The sequence below is a fragment of the Jaculus jaculus genome, chromosome 8, assembly GCF_020740685.1.
Source record: "Jaculus jaculus isolate mJacJac1 chromosome 8, mJacJac1.mat.Y.cur, whole genome shotgun sequence".
In the NCBI taxonomy this organism is placed as follows: Eukaryota; Metazoa; Chordata; class Mammalia; order Rodentia; family Dipodidae; genus Jaculus; species Jaculus jaculus.
In genome coordinates this window covers 84,568,248-84,585,304 of record NC_059109.1, presented here as the reverse complement: position 1 = coordinate 84,585,304, position 17,057 = coordinate 84,568,248, and the positions used below count along the sequence as shown (strand labels likewise).

The 17,057-nt window shown below is 46.4% G+C and overlaps 1 protein-coding gene across 2 annotated transcripts in view; it reads left to right on the top strand.

The window, feature by feature from the left end:
- The first annotated feature begins 1,984 nt into the window (after window positions 1-1,984).
- The window catches only part of Slc23a2 (solute carrier family 23 member 2), a 151,075-nt gene continuing 136,002 nt past the window's right edge, over window positions 1,985-17,057 (top strand). For both annotated transcript variants that reach the window (XM_045156050.1, XM_045156047.1), the window contains exon 1: window positions 1,985-2,052. The gene's annotated coding sequence lies outside the window, so the exon portion shown is untranslated. The remainder of the gene's footprint in view (window positions 2,053-17,057) is intronic.

Below are 17,057 nucleotides of genomic sequence, written 5' to 3'. Positions count from 1 at the left end.
AAAAGGAGCCAGGCATGATGGCACACACCTTTAGCCCCAGCACTCAGGAGGCAGGGGTAGGAGGATCACCATGAGTTCGAGGCCACCCTGAGACTACATAGTGAAATGCACATCAGCCTGAGCTAGAGTGAGACCCTACCTCGAAAATCCAAGCAAGCAAGCAAACAAAACCAAGACAAACAAACAAAAACTCCAGAAAGGCCATACATGGTGCCATATGTATTTAATCCCAGCACTCCAGAGGCTGAGGTAGGAGGAACATTGTGAGTTTGAGGCCAGCCTGAGACTACATAGTGAATTCCAGGACAGCCTGGACTAGAGTGAGACTCTACCTCAAAAACCAAACCAGAGCTGGAGAGATGACTCAGCAGTTAAGGCACTTGCCTGTGAAGCCTAAGGCTAGGTTGATTCCCCAGAACCTATGTAAGTCAAATGCACGAGGTGGCATGTGTGTCTGGAGTTCGTCTGGAGTTCATCTGCAATGGCTGGAGGCCCTAGTGTGCCCATTCTCTCTCCTCTGCCCTGTCTTCCACTCAAATAAATAAATAAAATGTTTTAAAAAATCGTGGGTATGTTGGTGCACACCTTTAATCCCAGCATTTAGGAGGCAGAGGTAGGGGGATAGCTATGAGTTGGAGGCCACCCTGAGACTACAGAGTGAATTTCAGGTCAGCGTGGGCTAGCGTGAGACCCTACCTCAAAAAAAAAAAAAAAATAAATAAATAAAAAACAAAACCAGAGAAGGGATAAGTTTAAAAGATCAGAGAGGTTCTACTTCAGAACGCCCCAACTATTTTTTTTCTTTTCGAGGTAAGGTCTTACTCTAATCTAGGCTAACCTGAAACTCACTCTGTATGCCCAGCCTGGCCTTGAACTCACAGATATTCCTACCTCTACCTCTCAACTGCTGGGATCAAAGGCAGGTGCTACCATGAGGTTGGGCGGGGGAAGGGAAAGGGGTCTTACTAGGTAGCAGAGACTGGCCTCAAACCCAAGTTTTCTGGCCTCAGTTCGCAGAGCGCTGGGATTACATACACGTGTATGGCAGCACCCCTGACTCTACGCTTATACTTTATTAATGTGAAAAGATATTTGAGAATTACATGGGATCACACTGATTTCAGACCCAGCTCACATTAACGTACTATATACCCTGTGCTCTCCTTGATCTGCGTGAAGCAAGTCCTCAGATCTGTCAAACAACTCCAATAATAAAATTTGCTTTGTGTCAGGTGAGGTCGGATGTAATGAATTACTCTGTCAGCACAGCAACCAAGACAGTGGCTTCATGACGGAAGATTCAAGAAAGAGCTACTTAGACCGGGGTAGGGTGGGGTAAGTCGGTGCACGGACGGTTTCAGCGGTGGCTGCATCTCAGAGCAGCAGCAGCAGCAGCCCCTGGGAACTTGGGCACGCGAATTCCGAGGGCACACTGCAACCCACCCCCGCAGCCCGGGCCTGGGCTGCAGCGGGGGAGGGCCCGGCCGCCGGCTCCGAGGGCCGCACTCGGGCCGAGGCTGCGGGCTGACGACGCGGCGCGCCAGGCTCACGCGCTGCCTTTCCGCTGCGCCGCCTCGCCCGCGCGAGCATCCCTTGGGGGCATTTTAGAAATGCAGAATCCCGGGCCGCGCCCTCAGCCACTCTGTCAGAACCAGTTCCGGACGCGTTTCTTGGGGAATCCGAGCCGGGTCTGCACAGGGTCACGAGGCCCTCTTCGGTCCCGGCAGGGCTCCCGGGCCATCGCGGGGCGGGGCGGGCCAGGTGGGTCCCCAGGAGGTGTGCGGGGCCCGGCCGGCCAGGGGCGGGGCGGGGCGGCGGGGATGCTGCGGAGCGCCGCGGGCCGGCGGAGCGGGGGTCGGGCCGGGGCGGGGAGGGAGGTGGGCCCGGCCGGCGCGGGGGCGGGCGGCTCCGCGGCTCCCCGCCCCCGGCCCGCCCCTCCGCGGCGCCATTTTGCAGGCGGCTGACGCGGGGACCCGAGGCGGCGGCGGGCACTGCGGCGCCCAGGCAGGCAGGCAGGCAGGCGGGACGGGAGCACGGCGGCGCCGCGAGCAGGTGAGACCCGGGTCCCGCGCCCCACGCCCCGCCCGCGGCCGGCGAGCTGCCCGCCACGCCCACGAGGCCGGCCTGGCACGGCCCCGGCGCGCTGTCACCGGCCCCGCGGCGCGGCCTGCGCCGCACACGGGCGGTCTCCCCGGGGCCCGGGGTCCGGGATGCCCGGCGACCCCGAGCTCCGCGGCCGCGTCCGGCCGGCCCGGCCAGGCCCGGGCGCTCAGCCCCGCGGGCCGCGCTGCGGGAAGCGAGCCCGGCCGGCCGCCCGCTCCGCTCCCCGGGCCGCGCCGGCGCGTGCTGCCTTCGCTCGGCGCGTCCCTCTCCAGGTGGAGCGCGTGGGCATCCGCACGCCGCGGGACTCGAGGGCCGGCCGAGGGGCAGCAGGCGTGGGGAGTGCTTTCGCAGTCTCGCTGCCCTCCCTGCCCACAAAGGCTACGTCCTGAAGCTGCAGCGACCTCCCGGCGCTTCTCTCTGGCCTGCCCCCGTGGTGCCGGGTCCCCGTGGCCACCGTTCGTGACAGAGGAATTGACATTGCAGTGCGACTCCTTTAAGGGCGAAGAATTTTCTCCTCCGTTTGTCCCTAGATGTTCCATCGGATGGGTAGCAGAAAAGAGCTCGGCCTTCATTCAGGCCGGGAGGGGAGTTGTTAAGCATGACTGATGGGAAATTCTTGGTTGTCAGAGCAAAGGGCAAATGAGGGCGAGTGCGTGTGGAAGAAAGTTACCTCCACGGGCTTTCTGGGCCTGAGCAGTTACAGCCGCTGCAAATCTTATTTTTGCAGTACTGGGAGACAGGAGGAGGCAGGTGCTGTCTCTGCTGACGTTCAAGTCATCTGTGTGCAAAGGCGGCCAGAGATGTGTGAAAACAGGGGACCTCAGTCCTGATACAGTCCGTTTGAGCTGTCATTAATTGTTCATGTGACCGCTCAGCCCCTTTTTTCCTCCTTGAAGTGAAAGCCTAGGCTCAGGGTGACTGGACCCTTTTGTATTTTTATGTTCTGTTCTTGAGTGCTTTTGGTCTCAGGCCTCACCTATTCCGTTTGTCTTCACCTGGCTTTTCGTCTTTTGCATATGACATTAGTGGCCTGTCCCCTGAATATGTTTAAGCCAAATGAAATTTATAAATTTTATAAATTTATAAAGGGCTCTTTCATTTCAAAAAAGAACTATTCTAGTCCGGCACGGTGGTGCACACCTTTAATTCCAGCACCTAGAGGCTCAGTCGCTAGGAGTTTCCAGGTCAGCTGAGCTCCCGTGAGACCAAAAAAAAAAAGGTGGTTCTGGTTAGTACACACCTTTAATCCCAGCACTCAGGAGGCAGAGGTAGGACAATCACTTTGAGTTTGAGGCCACCTTGGAATTACACAGTGAGTTCCAGGTCAACCTGGCCTGGACTAAGATTTTTTTTTTTTTTAATTTAATTTTGGTTTTTCGAGGTAGGGTCTCATTCTGGTCAAGGCTGACCTGGAATTCACTATGTAGTCTCAGGGTGGCCTCAGACTCACAGTAATCCTCCTACCTTTGCCTCCCTAGTGCTGGGATTAAAGGCGTGTACCACCACGCCCGGCTGTCTTTTTTCCCCACTTTTAAAAAGAAAGGGTGGGAGGTAGGTTGAGAGAGAGAAAATGGGCACACCTGGGCCTCTTGCCACTATATAGGAACTCCAGACACATGTGCCACTTTGTGCATCTGGCTTTATGTGGGTACTGGGGAATCAAACTTAGGCTGTTAGGCTTTGCAAGCAAATGCCTTTGAGCTCTCTCTCCACCTCCCTTTAAGTTGTTTTTTTTTTTTAAATATTTTTTTAAAAATTATTTATTTATTTATTTGAGAGCCACAGACACAGAGAGAAAGACAGAGAGAGGGAGAGAGAGAGAATGGGCGCGCCAGGGCTTCCAGCCTCTGCAAACGAACTCCAGACGCGTGTGCCCCCTTGTGCATCCGGCTAACGTGGGACCTGGGGAACCGAGCCTCGAACTGGGTCCTTAGGCTTCACAGGCAAGCGCTTAACGGCTAAGCCATCTCTCCAGCCCATAAGTTGTTTTTTTCAATTTTTATTTTTTCTTTTTTTATTAACAACTTCCATGGTTGTAAACAATATTCCATGGTAATGCCCACCTTCCCCCCACTTTCCCCTTTGAAACTCCATTCTCCATCATATCCCTTTCCCCTCTCAAATCAGTTTCTCTTTTATTTTGATGTCATGATCTTTTCCTCCTATTATGATGGTCTTGTATAGGTAGTGTCAGGCACTGTGAGGTCATGGACATCCAGGCCATTTTGTATCTGGAGGGAGCATGTTGTAAGGAGTCCTACCCTTCCTTTAGCTCTTACATTCTTTCTGCCACTTCTGCAATAGACCCTGAGCCTTGGAAGGTGTGATAGAGATATTGCAGTGATGAATACTCCTGTCACTTCTTTCCAGCACCATGATGCCTTCTGAGTCATCCGAAGGTCACTGCCATCTGAAAAGAGAAGGTTCTCTACAATTAATGTATGGGTATGAAGATTAAGAGAAGTGCTTACTGGGCAGTTTGATAAGCATAGTATATACATTTAGCCAGACAGCAGCAGATGTTACACCCCTAGGGCTCATGATTACCCCTGTTTTAAGTTTTCAGTATCAGGGATGTATTTCCTGGCCTTTAAACGTTTTTTAAAAATATTTTATTTATTTGAGAGAGAGAGAAAGAGGCAGATAGAGAATAGGCATACCGGGACCTGTAGCTACTGCAAATAAATTCCAGATACATGTGTCACCTTGTGGTATCTGGCTTTACATGGGTGCTGGGGAATTGAACCTGGGTCCTTTGGCTTTGCATGCAAGTGCCTTAACTGCTAAGCCATCTCTCCAGCCCACTTATTTGTTTCCTTGAGGTAGGGTCTCTAGCCTAGGCTGACCTGGAACTCACTCTGTAGTTCCAGGCTGTCTTTGAACTTTTTTTTTGGTTTGTTTTTTCAAGGTAGGGTCTCACTCTAGTCCAGGCTGGGCTGGAATTCACTGTGGATTCTCAGGGTGGCCTCGAAATCATGGCGATCCTCCTACCTCTGCCGCCCGAGTGCTGGGATTAAAGGCGTGTACCACCACACCTGGCTACTACTGTTTACTCTTAGCATTCATTTTAAGCTTCATGACACATCTAGTATAAAGGAGACGTTGGGTATTCCTGGCCAGTTACCTGGTTTACTTGACATCCTTACATAAGGTATTTGCTGTCTAGATTATTTCTTTTGCTGTACTTAAGTGGCAATGGTTTCTTTTTATAGCAGGGCATTTTTCTTCTGTTTGGACTTGGGATAGGAAATGATATTGATAAGAAAATAGGTTTTTGAGAACTTTGTTTTGATAGTTTTGTCTTTTCCCTAGATAGTTGCTTGGTTTTCTGACTGGCTCATTAGGCTGAGATTAAACATCTGCTAAAATGTGCAAAATGGGCGTGGTTGTATAAGCCTGTCATCTCAGTACTTAGCAGTGATGGTGGAGGTAGAAGGATCTTAAGTTCCTGATCAGTCCCTCAAAAGCAAAACAGCAAGCAAACAGGAACTTTCATTTTTAAGTGCTTGAAAGAATATTGCGGACTGTTTAGCTTAGCTAGTTTTTGTGCCACACTGCCTATTTCATTTGTGTAGTCTTTAAGCATTGATGAAATGAGTTGTTTGTCCCAGATGTTCGTTCCAGGGGTAGGAGTAGCCTGCCACTCATCCTCTCACCCACACACCCATGCACCTACCCACTCACCTGTCCATCTCCCCCATCCATTTACCCTCCTCCACTTATTCATCTCCCTGTTCATTTGGTGTCAGGTGCTGTTGAACAAATGATTCTTGAATCAAATTCAGTCTTCTGTACTCAAGGAGCCCAAGTTTTAGTTTGTCAGTTACTAGAAAAACTGAGCTGCCTATTGCCATATTCCTCTATGTGTTTCTTTTAAAAGATTATTTATTTATTTATGGGATGGGGGGAGGGAGAGAGAAAGAAAGAGCCAGATAGATAAAGAGAGAAAGAGAGAGAGAGAGAGGGAGGGGGGAGGGGGAGAGGGAGAGAATGGGTACAGTAGGGCCTATAACCACCACACAGAAAACTTCAGACGCATGCACTATCTCATGCATCTGGCTTATGTGGGGACTGGAACCTGGGTCCTAAGGTTTTGTAGGCAATTGCCTTAACCACCAAACTATCACTCTAGTCCTGTCTTCTGTATTTCTTTTTTTGTTTGTTTTGAGGTAGAGTCTTGCTTTAGCCTAGGCTGACCTGGAATTCACTACATAGTCTCCGGGTGGCCTTGAACTCACGGTAATCCTCCTATCTCTGCCTCCTGAGTGATGAGATTAAAGGAATGGGCCACCATGCCTGGCTCTGTCTTTTTTTTTTTTTTTTTTTTTGGTTTTTCAAGGTAGGGTCTCAGTCTAGCTCAGGCTGACCTGAAATTCACTATGAAGTCTCAGGGTGGCTATCTTATGCATTAAAAAAAAATTTTTTTTGTTTTTATTTTTATTTATTTATTTGAGAGCGACAGACAGAGAGAGAAAGAGTCAGCCACTGCAAATAAACTTCAGACTCATGCGCTCCCTTGTGCATCTGGCTAACGTGGGTCCTGGGGAATTGAGCCTCGAACTGGGTTCCTTAGGCTTCATCGGCAAGTGCTTAATCGCTAAGCCATTTCTCCAGCCCTGTCTTCTGTATTTCTAAAGACAAACCTGAACTCCATTTGGGGATCTAGATCTGGTCTCTGGTAGCTTGAGGAATTTTCTCATTTTGCTTAAGAAAATTAAGTCATTAGTAAACCACTTGCAGTTACATAGAGCTTTGTACCTGTAAATGTGAGTTGTGAAAGAAGAAAAAAAACCTTTATTTTGATTAAATCTCCTTAGGGTTTGTAAATTTAAACATCTTTCTGACGTTCCCCCTCCACCCCATCACTTGTTTCCAGGTCTTACCCAGAAAACTCCCGCACACCAGTAGGTTGGTTCCTAAAGCCTGATAACCTCATTGACTCATTTTTACATCCTGTTGTCCTTTCAGTTCTTTTCTCAGAGGGCTTGCTTTTATGTTTTTATTCTTGTTCCAGGTTAAACTTGCATTATTGCCTCAGGGCTTACAGTAGCCCTTTGTGCAGTTTGTGGCACTCTCCTCCTTTTCTCCCTGGTTTGGCTGTTTTTAGCATGTTTTGTCACAGGCTCCAGGTTGTTGACTCTTCCATAATTGAGGTCTGCTTTCAGCTTGTACCTTTCATGATTTTATTCTTTTTTTTTTTTGATACTGTTGGCTCAGGTAGCCTAGAACTCCTAGACTTAAGTGATTCTCATACCTCAGCTTCCCTAGTTGCTGACTACCCTGTCCAGTCTTTCTGACATTTGATTCATTGTTTGAGTACCTTTTTTTTGTGTAGGGCAGTATTCTGAGATTTTCTGTCCAAATGGAGTTTACGCTGTAGTAAGTGGAGAGTAAATAATTTCAAAGAAGAATCTGTCAGGGCCTGGAAGTATTAAATGTGGGGAAGGGAGAGGCAATTACAGGGAGCTTGTATTAGTCTGTCCAAGCTGCCATAACAAAATACCTCAGATTGTGAACTTCAACACCAGTTTATTTATCACAGTTGTGGAACCTTGTAAAGTCCAAAGTTAAGGTTCTGGCCTGCCTGAACTGTACCACTGAGACACACCCCAGTCCTTTTCTTTTTATAAGTTACCAATTCTATCAGGTTAGGTACTCCTGATAAGATCTCATTTAAGGGTTGGGGAGATAGCTGATAATCTGTGAGCCATGATGAACTGTAATCCCAGCATGCTGAAGTTAGATAGGCAAAGACATGAATACACACATACAGAAATAAATATTAATAACAATAAAATTATAAAGGCTTCCTTTAACTATTGTCTGCTGGTCACTTTGTGAAGGTTAGAGCCTCAATATATAGATTTTTGGTTGTTGGTGATGCAATTTAGTTCTTGTGAACTGATTTAGCTGTTTTGTTCTTTTTGGGCTAAGAGTTGAATTCAGTGTATTAGTATGCTGAGGAGAGAGAAGGAATCAGAAGAGGAGGACAAAGGTTTGGACGTGGACAGATGCAGAGAAGGGTCCTGGTCTTAGCCCCTGGAAAGAGAGGGGCCATTAGCTAAGATGCCCAGTGTGGTAGTTTGAATGGTTGTTCCCCAATAGATTCAGGAGTTTTATTAAAGCTTCTTAGTTCTCCAGCCATTTGGCTGGAGGAGTTATCTCAGTAGGATGGACCTTAGGATCTAGCCCTAAGGTGTGTTGGGGGAATCTAGCCTAAGATAAGTGAAGTACTTGAGCTTTTCCTGGAATTCCTTCAGTGTGCTTACCTGTGCTGGTGGTAGTTGCTTGCTTTTTTCTCTTGGCATGGACCTGTAAAAGTGAGCCACCTTCTTCTGTCATTATGGAACTTCCCCTGGATCTGTAAGCTTCAAATAAATCCCATATTCCTCTCATAACTGCCTGAGGTTCATTCCACCAACATGTGGCTGTCCAGTACAGAATTGGTACCAGGAGAGGGGTGTGATGATGAATATGACCTTGTGGATTTTGGTCTTTTTGGAGTTATGTGCTGTAGGAAAAGGAAACACTTTTTGTAGCAGTAAGTCTAGTATTATGGACTACTCTGATGAGAGTTAGAAAATGCTTAGTGTAGAGAGAACTGTATTTAGAAGCTTGGGTTATAAACTTTCTGAGGGGAAGCAAGATGGCAGAAAACCTTGTTGGAACTGGGCTACTGTATAAGGGTTGGCTGCATTCTGTTGCCCAGGCCCAGAGAGTTTGATAAAGGTTAAATTTATAATGGAGTGATGTGCATGGCCAAACTTATGGGACTGAAAAAAAAAAAAAAAAACCATATGGGACTGAGAGATTTAAGATTTTAAGTTGGAGGGCTGGAGGAATGGCTTAGTGGTTAAGGCATCTGCATGCAAAGCCAAAGGACCCAGGTTTGATTCCCCAGAACCCATATTAGCCAGATGCACAGGGAGGTGCATGTGTCTGGAGTTTTTTTTGCAGTAGCTGGAGGCCCTGACAAGCCATTCAACCCCCACATCCCTCTTTATGCCAAATAGATAAATAAAAATAATATATGTATATGTATGTGTATATGTGTGTGTGTGTGTGTGTGTGTGTGTGTGTGTGTGTATATATATGCATATATATATATATATATATACACTTTTTCATATATATATATATATATATATATATATATATATATATAAAAGTGGTGGCAATTATATTTTAAAAATGATTTTAAGTTGGAGAAATTAAAACAGATTTAAAATTTATTGGCACAGAGACTGGTTTTAGATTACTGAAGCTGCTATTGTCAAACATATTAACAGTCATAAGTAACATGGCCCAACTGCTTTATACTAAAACAATGAAGAGAATGCCTGCGGTGATTGCATCCCAGAAGGACTGAATGGTTAGGAATACACTTCTTTTTTTCAAGGTGGGGTCTCACTCTAGCTCAGGCTGACCTGGACTTCACTATGTAGTCTTAGGATAGCCTCAAACTCAAGGCAGTTCTCTTACCTCTGCCTCCCAAGTGCTAGGATTAAAGGTGTGCGCCACCGTGCCCAGCTTTTTAGGAATACACTCATTTGAAAGGAGGTATCGGTAAGGAAGAAACATGCTCTTCAAAGTCACTGATTTATTTTCCTCCCTGAACTAAGAATATGGCTGTGTCCTGCACATCTGACATTGGTTTCTGAAACATGGAAAATGCATGGAGTGGTCATGAAGTACACATGGTCCCAGGAGTTGCTGCTGAGGTGCAGCATGAGGCAGAGCCTGATGACCCTGACAGGCTGGTGAAGCCATAGGAGGGTGGACTGTGGTTTGCAGTGGAGACCCAAGGATGTTATGGATACATCAGGACTGTGCAAGGACTACCATGGAGGCTGTTGGCTAGGGATGAAAGTTTTGCCCTGGCTACTTTGCCCACCTGGAGGGGTGGAATTGGAAAGTCCAGAGACTCCTTACTAGTCACTGGTTGTGATATCTGACTTGAACTGTTTGATGTTTGCTTGATGGTTATTGAGTTTGCACTAGTTCCAATCTGTCCTTGCTATGCCTTGTAATAGTTGAAAATGTTTACTTCTTCTTTATATGTTGAAAGTATTACAGCTAAGAGACCATCTTATATCTCAGATGAGACTTGGGACTTTAAACCTATTTTAAGTTGATAAAGGCTGTGGGGACCTTTGAATTTGGACCAAAACAATTTACAATGTAAGATGATTATGATTATATTGGGGGCCAGAGGTGGAATGTCATAGTTTGAATGGATGTCCCCCAATAGAATCAGGAATTTTATTAAAGCTTCTTACATCTTCAGCCATCTAGCTGGAGGAGGAGTCTCTCGTCTAGCTTAGTGAATTCTAGTGTAAGATATGCAAAGTGCTTGAGCTTGGCTTGGAGTTCCTGAAGTGTACTTGCCTGTATTGGTAGTGGTTACTTGCTTTTGCTGCTGACTTTTCTCTCCCAACATGGACCTGTGAAAGTGGGCCAACTTCTCCTGCCATTATGGAACTTCCCATAAGCTGTAAGCTTCAAATAAATCCCTTCTTCAGTTCATCCCAGCGACTCTTGGTTGTCCACCCCACCCAGAGAGCAAGCTCAGGATGTGAAAGGTGGTCATGCCACCCTGGTACACCCAAGTTGGAAAGTGAGGCTTGGTGTTTCTGGGATTTCCTCTTCTCTACAGATGTCAGTCTTCTTTGTTTTTTTTCTTAATTTTTTTTTGTGTGTATTTTCATTTATTTATTTGAGAGTCAGAGAGAAAGAGGCAGAGAGAGAGAGAGAGAGAGAGAGAATGGGTGCACCAGGGCCTCCAGCCACTGCAAACGAACTCCAGATGCATGCGCCCCCTTGTGCATCTGGCTAACATGGGTGGGTCCTGGGGATTCGAGCCTTGAACCGGGGTCCTTAGGCTTTGTAGGCAAGCACTCAACCGCTAAGCCATCTCTCCAGCCCAGATGTCAGTCTTCTTTGTAACCTCTTAGAGTCCCTAGTCTTAATTCTCTTCTCCACTTGAATCTAGGTGGCCTTCAATGCCCTTCCATGGAGGGTGGCTTTCTGTAGTCAAGCCTTCTCCATTCACAGGTTCTTTCCCTTGCTTTTACCCAAAGCAGCTGCTGGCTAGGCTTCTTTGTGTTATTTCCCGGGCATCTCACTGAGTACCTAGAGAAGGTTACCAATGTAGACAGTCATCTTCCATATGTCTGTGAATGTTAAGAGTTGTGTCCTTCGTCATCAAAGTTGAAGGTAAGTGTAGCTCCAGACAACAGAAAGAAGTGATAGTACCTAGCCCATATGGTAAGAGTGGGCTAACATTGATGTTGGTACTGATTATTTGCTGGGCTTGAGGTGGTACTGACAAATGGCAGGCAGTGATTCTTATCTGCAACTGAACTAGAGCTCAGTTAACCCCCTCAGGCTGATACCTGGGTCTGAATGCTCTGAAACAACGGGTCTCTTAGTGATTGAGCATTGTTCCCAGGCCTTGCCTGAAGCTCTGGGTTTCTAAATTCTTTACAGTGTGCAAGAGGTTGTTCTGGGGGTGAAGCCAAAAGGGATTTAGACATTGTCATGGTGGAAAGCCTCTAGATTCCCAGAAAGGGTGACTTGTTCAGATTTGCATTCTAGAATACTTCCAGGGCAGAGGGGAGGGTTTAGATGGGAAGGAAGAGGACCCTTCACTTACTTCATGAGTCTGAGGTTCACATGTAGCCACAGTGCTCCCCTTTATGCACCCCATCTGTCTGTGCAGGAATCTTCCGTAATACTTTTCCCTCACTGTAGTACTCACATCTTCCCTTCTTCCCCCAGGTGGGGTCTCAACTCCAGTAGCCCAGGCTGACTGGGAACTTACTCTGTAGCCCCAGGCCGGCTGAGAACTCAGGACAATCCTACCTGGTGCTCAGATTAAAGGAGTGAGCCACCACACCCTGCTAAAAGCACTGTTGTTTGTTCTTGGCCTTTAGGGTCAATTGCTGTCTCATACATTCTACTTTTGTTGGGATTTCGGCCTCATCCTTAATTTGGCTTTGTTTCCTGTAGTGCTGTTTGAAATCCTTGCCGTTCTCAAAGGCATCTCATCTTGCTGGGGGTTGACTACCAGCTCTTCCTTCTCCCCCATCTATGAGGCAGATCTCATACTTTAGAAATACGAGTATTCAGAGGTTTGGGGTGAGGCCTGGAAATCTGCATTTCCTTTTCTTTTTCTTTTTTTGGAGATGGGGTTGAGGTAGGGTTTCACTGTAGCTCAGGCTGACATGGAATTCACTGTTTAGTCTCAAGGTGGCTTGAAATTTGCATTTCTAACAAGTTCTCTGCTCATGTCTAGTTGCAACATAGTTATATGTATATCAGAGACTATTTGGAGCTGCAAGGCCCTTTCTCAGAAAAACACTTACTCACCTGTTTCACTGTGAGAGGTAAATCAGTGCTGACATTTTTCTACTGAGTTTTTCTTTTTAACAAGAAGTTTTTAGTTTTTTTTAATTTTTTAAAAAATTTTTATTAGCATTTTCCATGATTATAAAAAAATCCCATGGTAATTCTCTCCCTTCCCCTCCCCACACTTTCCCCTTTGTCTTTAGTTTTTAAGAGTTTGCTTCACTGTGTATTCTTCAGCTTTATGATGGAGTGTGAGTATGCTGATGTACTTGAGGATGTGAGAAATGCTTCTGGGAAATGGGATCTGGGCTGGGAGGCTTTGCAAGGGAGTTCCTTTAGCCACTAAGCCATCCCCCCAACCCCTGGCTCCCTGTTTCTTTCTTTTTTTTTTTAATTCTTATTTTTTGAGGTAGGGTCTCACTCTAGTCCAGGCTGACCTGAAATTTACTCTGTAGACTCAGGGTGGCCTCAAACTCACGGTGATCCTCCTACCTCTGACTCCCATGTGCTGGCATTAAAGGCATGCGCCACCACGCCTGGCTCCGTGTTTCTTTTAATAAAGCCTTCCTGGAATACCTGGTAGAATCTGTCCCTCTTGTGGGCTCAGGTGAGCTCTGCCACTATTCAGTTCACGCGAGGCTTTGGTCCCCTCCCCCCAGCTAGGTCGGGTCTCACTCCAGCCCAGGCTGACCCGTAATGCACTATGTAGTCTCAGGGTGGCTTCAAACTCATCATGATCCTTTATTTCAACCATGTAGAGATAAACCGAGTATATAAGCAAAGCCAATCCTCTCTTCCTTCTCCTCAGCCAGCCCCCCTGGCTGCTGAGCTTTTCCATGTTTCATCTCTGGCATGCAGTGTGAGTTATTGGGCTGCCCATCAGGCATTTTGCTAGCCAGTATCCCTTCTGAGACCATGATTAGCAGAGGTGGGTAGAGAATCTAATACTGCATGTGATCATCAAAGGATACAAGGTGAGACCTGTTTCTGGAGTTTTAGTTCAGTGCTTGCCTAGATTGATGCACCAAAGTGTCTTCAATTTCTTTCTTGATAAATCCCCCCCCTCCCCATTGACTAGGTAGGTAGCACAGGCTGACCTGGAATTTACAATGTAGTCTCAGGGTGGTCTTGAACTCATGGTGATCTGCTTACCTCTGCCTCCTGGTGTGTGCCATTGTTATGCCCAGGTCTCGGCACCCCCAGTGACCACCAAGGAGAACCAAACACAATGCAAGGGCAAGGAGCTTTATTTTCGGGCCTAAGCTTGGTCTCTTGTCTTCACCTACACAGTGGGTCCATACAAGAGCCCCGAGCAGCAGGGGGGCAGGGTTTTTATAGGATTTGAACAAAGAAGAAGGGAATGGGTACATGATTGGTTGATTTCTTAGGACATCAGTGACAAGGTTGGCGGGGCGGGAGCTAGGTGACTAAGCAACAAGCAGTAAATAACATTTGTATGTACTTTGAATGGCTGAGACAGGGAGGTAGGAGGGACAAGTCTTTGGCCAGTCTCAGGTGTCCTGGGCAGGGAGCAGGGCAACTGCCCCTTTGTTTCTCTGTTGAAGCTGAAACTTGTAACTTAGGCCTAATCAGGGCAGCACTCTACTGAAGCCTGTCATGGCATCATTTAGTTTCTGGGTCCTTCACCATCATACCTGGCTTGTTTTAAAGTTTTTTTTTTTAAAAAATATTTTATTTTATTAGAAAGGGAGATATGGGTTTATTAGGGCCTTTAGCTACTGTAAATGAACACCAGATGCATGTGCCACCTTGTGCATCTGGCTAACGTGGATACTGGAGAATCAAACCTGGGCCCTTGGGCTTCACAGGCAAATGGCAAATACCTTAACCATTAAGCCCTCTCTTCAGCTCCTTAAGGTTTTATTTTTGTTTTGTTGTTAATTTCTGCTTTTGACTGGAGATCTCCTAATTTCTTTCTTTCTTTCTTTCTTTAATTTATTTGAGAATGTCAGAGAGAGAGAGAGAGAGAGAGAGAGGGGAGGGGGAATGGGTGCGCTGCGCCAGGGCTTCCAGCCACTGCAAATGAACTCCAGATGCCTGCGCCCCCTTGTGCATCTGGCTAACGTGGGTCCTGGGGAATTAAGCCTCGAACCAGGGTCCTTAAGCTTCACAGGCGAGTGCTTAACCACTAAGCCATCTCTCCAGCCCCTAATTTCTTAAAAAAAAAAAATTTATTTATTTATTAAACAAGGGAGAGAGGCACACACACAGAGACTGGGCATGCCAGGGCCTCTAGCCACTGCAGATGAACTCCAGATGCATGTACCACCATTTGTATTTGGCTTACATGGATACTTAACCACTAGGTAATCTCTCCAGCCCTACATTTTTATGTCTTGAGGTGTCCATCCAGTCTTAAAATAGATTTTCCAGAATTTGTTTTTACTGACCCAATTTTATCAAGATATATATGTATGTATCTCAAACATAAATTTCAGAAGAGCTTGGATGTGTTCAGGGTGGCATGATTACAAATGAGAATAATTTTTTTTTTTGGTTTGAGGTTGGTTTTCACTGTTGTCTGGGCTGATCTGGAACTCAGTCTGTAGTTCCAGGCTGGTCTTGAACCCATGGAGATACTCCTACCTCTCCCTCCTTAGTGGTGGGATTAAAGGTATGCACCACCATGCTCAGCTAAAAATTTCTTTTTTATTAGGTAGGATCTCACTGTAGCCCAGGCTGATCTAGAATTCACTATATAGTCTTAGGCTGCCCTTGAACTCTTAATGATTCTCCTATCTCTGCCTCCCAAGTGCTGGGGTTAAAGGCTGGAGACATGGCTCAGCAGTTAAGGCACTTGCTTGCAAAGCCAGAGGACATAGGTTTGATTCCCCAGTGCGTACATAAGCCAGATGCACAAGGTGGCACATGCATCTGGAGCTCATTTGCGTGGCAGGAGGCCCTGGTGCACTTATTAGTTCTCTTTCTCTCTGCTTGCAAATAAATAAAAATTAGAGGGAGGGAGGGAGAAAGGGAGAGAGGTGTGGGGAGAATAGAAGAGAGGAAAAAGTATGGGTGCACTAGGGCCTCTTGCTGGTGCAAATTCCAGACCACTTCATCACTTTGTGGGTCTGGCTTTATGTGGGTACTGGGAGATTGAACCTGGGCCTGCCATTAGGATTTCCAAACAAACTTTTTTTTTTTTTTTTTTTTGAGGTAGGGTTCACTCTGGCCCAAGCTGACCTGGAATTCACTATGTAGTTTCAGGCTGGCCTTGAACTCTCGGCAGTCCTCCTACCTCTGCCTTCCGAGTGCTGGGATTAAAGGTGTGCACCCCCATGTCCGGCTTCAAGCAAGCATCTTTAACTGCTGAGTCATTTCTTCTACAGTGTCTGATTTTTTTTTAACATTTTTATTTTTATTTGTTTATTTATTTGGCAGAGAGAGGGAGGGAAGAAGGGAGGGAGAATATGAGCATGAACATGCCAGGGCCCCCAACCACTGTAGATGAACTCAAGATGTGTGTGTCCCCTTGTGCATTGGCTAACGTTGGCCCTGGGGAATCAAACCTGGGTCCTTTGGCTTTGCAGGCAGATGCCTTAACTGCTAAGCCATCCCTCCAGCCCTGATATTTTTTATTTTGAGACAGGATCTCACTGTGTTCCCAGGCTGGTCTGGATTTTTTTTTTTTTTTTTTTTTGTCTTAATTGAGATAGGGTCTCACTCTAGCCCAGGTTGACCTGGAATTCACTATGTAATCTCAGGGTAGCCTTGAACTCACAGCGATCCTCTTACCTCTGCCTCCCAAGTGGGATTAAAGGCATGTGCCTCTACACTCAGCTTCTGGAATTTTTAAAAAAATATTTTATTTTTATTTATTTCAGAGAGAGAGAATGGGTGCACCAGGGCCTCCAGCCACTGCAAATGAACTCCAGATGCATGTGCCACCTTGTGCATCTGGCTTATGTGGGCACTGGGGAATCGAACCTGAGTCCTTTGGCTTTGCAGGCAAGTGCCATAATTGCTAAACCATTTCTCCAGCTTGCGTCTGGAATTTCTTGATCCTTCTTCTTCCACTACCAGGATTGCTGAGATTATAGACATGTACTACACCCAGCAAAGTTGACTTCACCGAGTATGGTGTTTCCAAGGTGTGTCACTGTGTTATGTAGTGAAGTATGAGTCAGCACTTTTCTTTCCCTCTTTTTCAAGGAAGGGTCTCTAGTTCAGGTTGACCTGGAACTTTGTAGGCCAGGCTGGCCTCAAACTCACTTTGATCCTCTTACCTTGGCCCTTCCAAGTGCTGAGACTAAAGATGTGCACAAGGCCATTAGCACTTCTCTGATTGCTCATAATATTCTAACACTTTGTTTCTCCATTATTTGGTAGATATGGGTTATAGTCCCATTGTGACTATTAAAAATAATGCTCTGGCTGGGTGTTGGAGACCACCCTGAAACTGTATAGTGAATTCCAGGGCAGTCTGGGCTAGACCAAGACCCTACTTATCTTGAAAAGGAAATAAAAAAAAAAAAAAAAGCTATAAACATCAGTAGACAAATTTCTGTGTGATCATAGTTTTTGTTTTCCTGGTAAATACATCAAAGTAAAATGACTGGATCATGTGATAATGCAGTATGCAA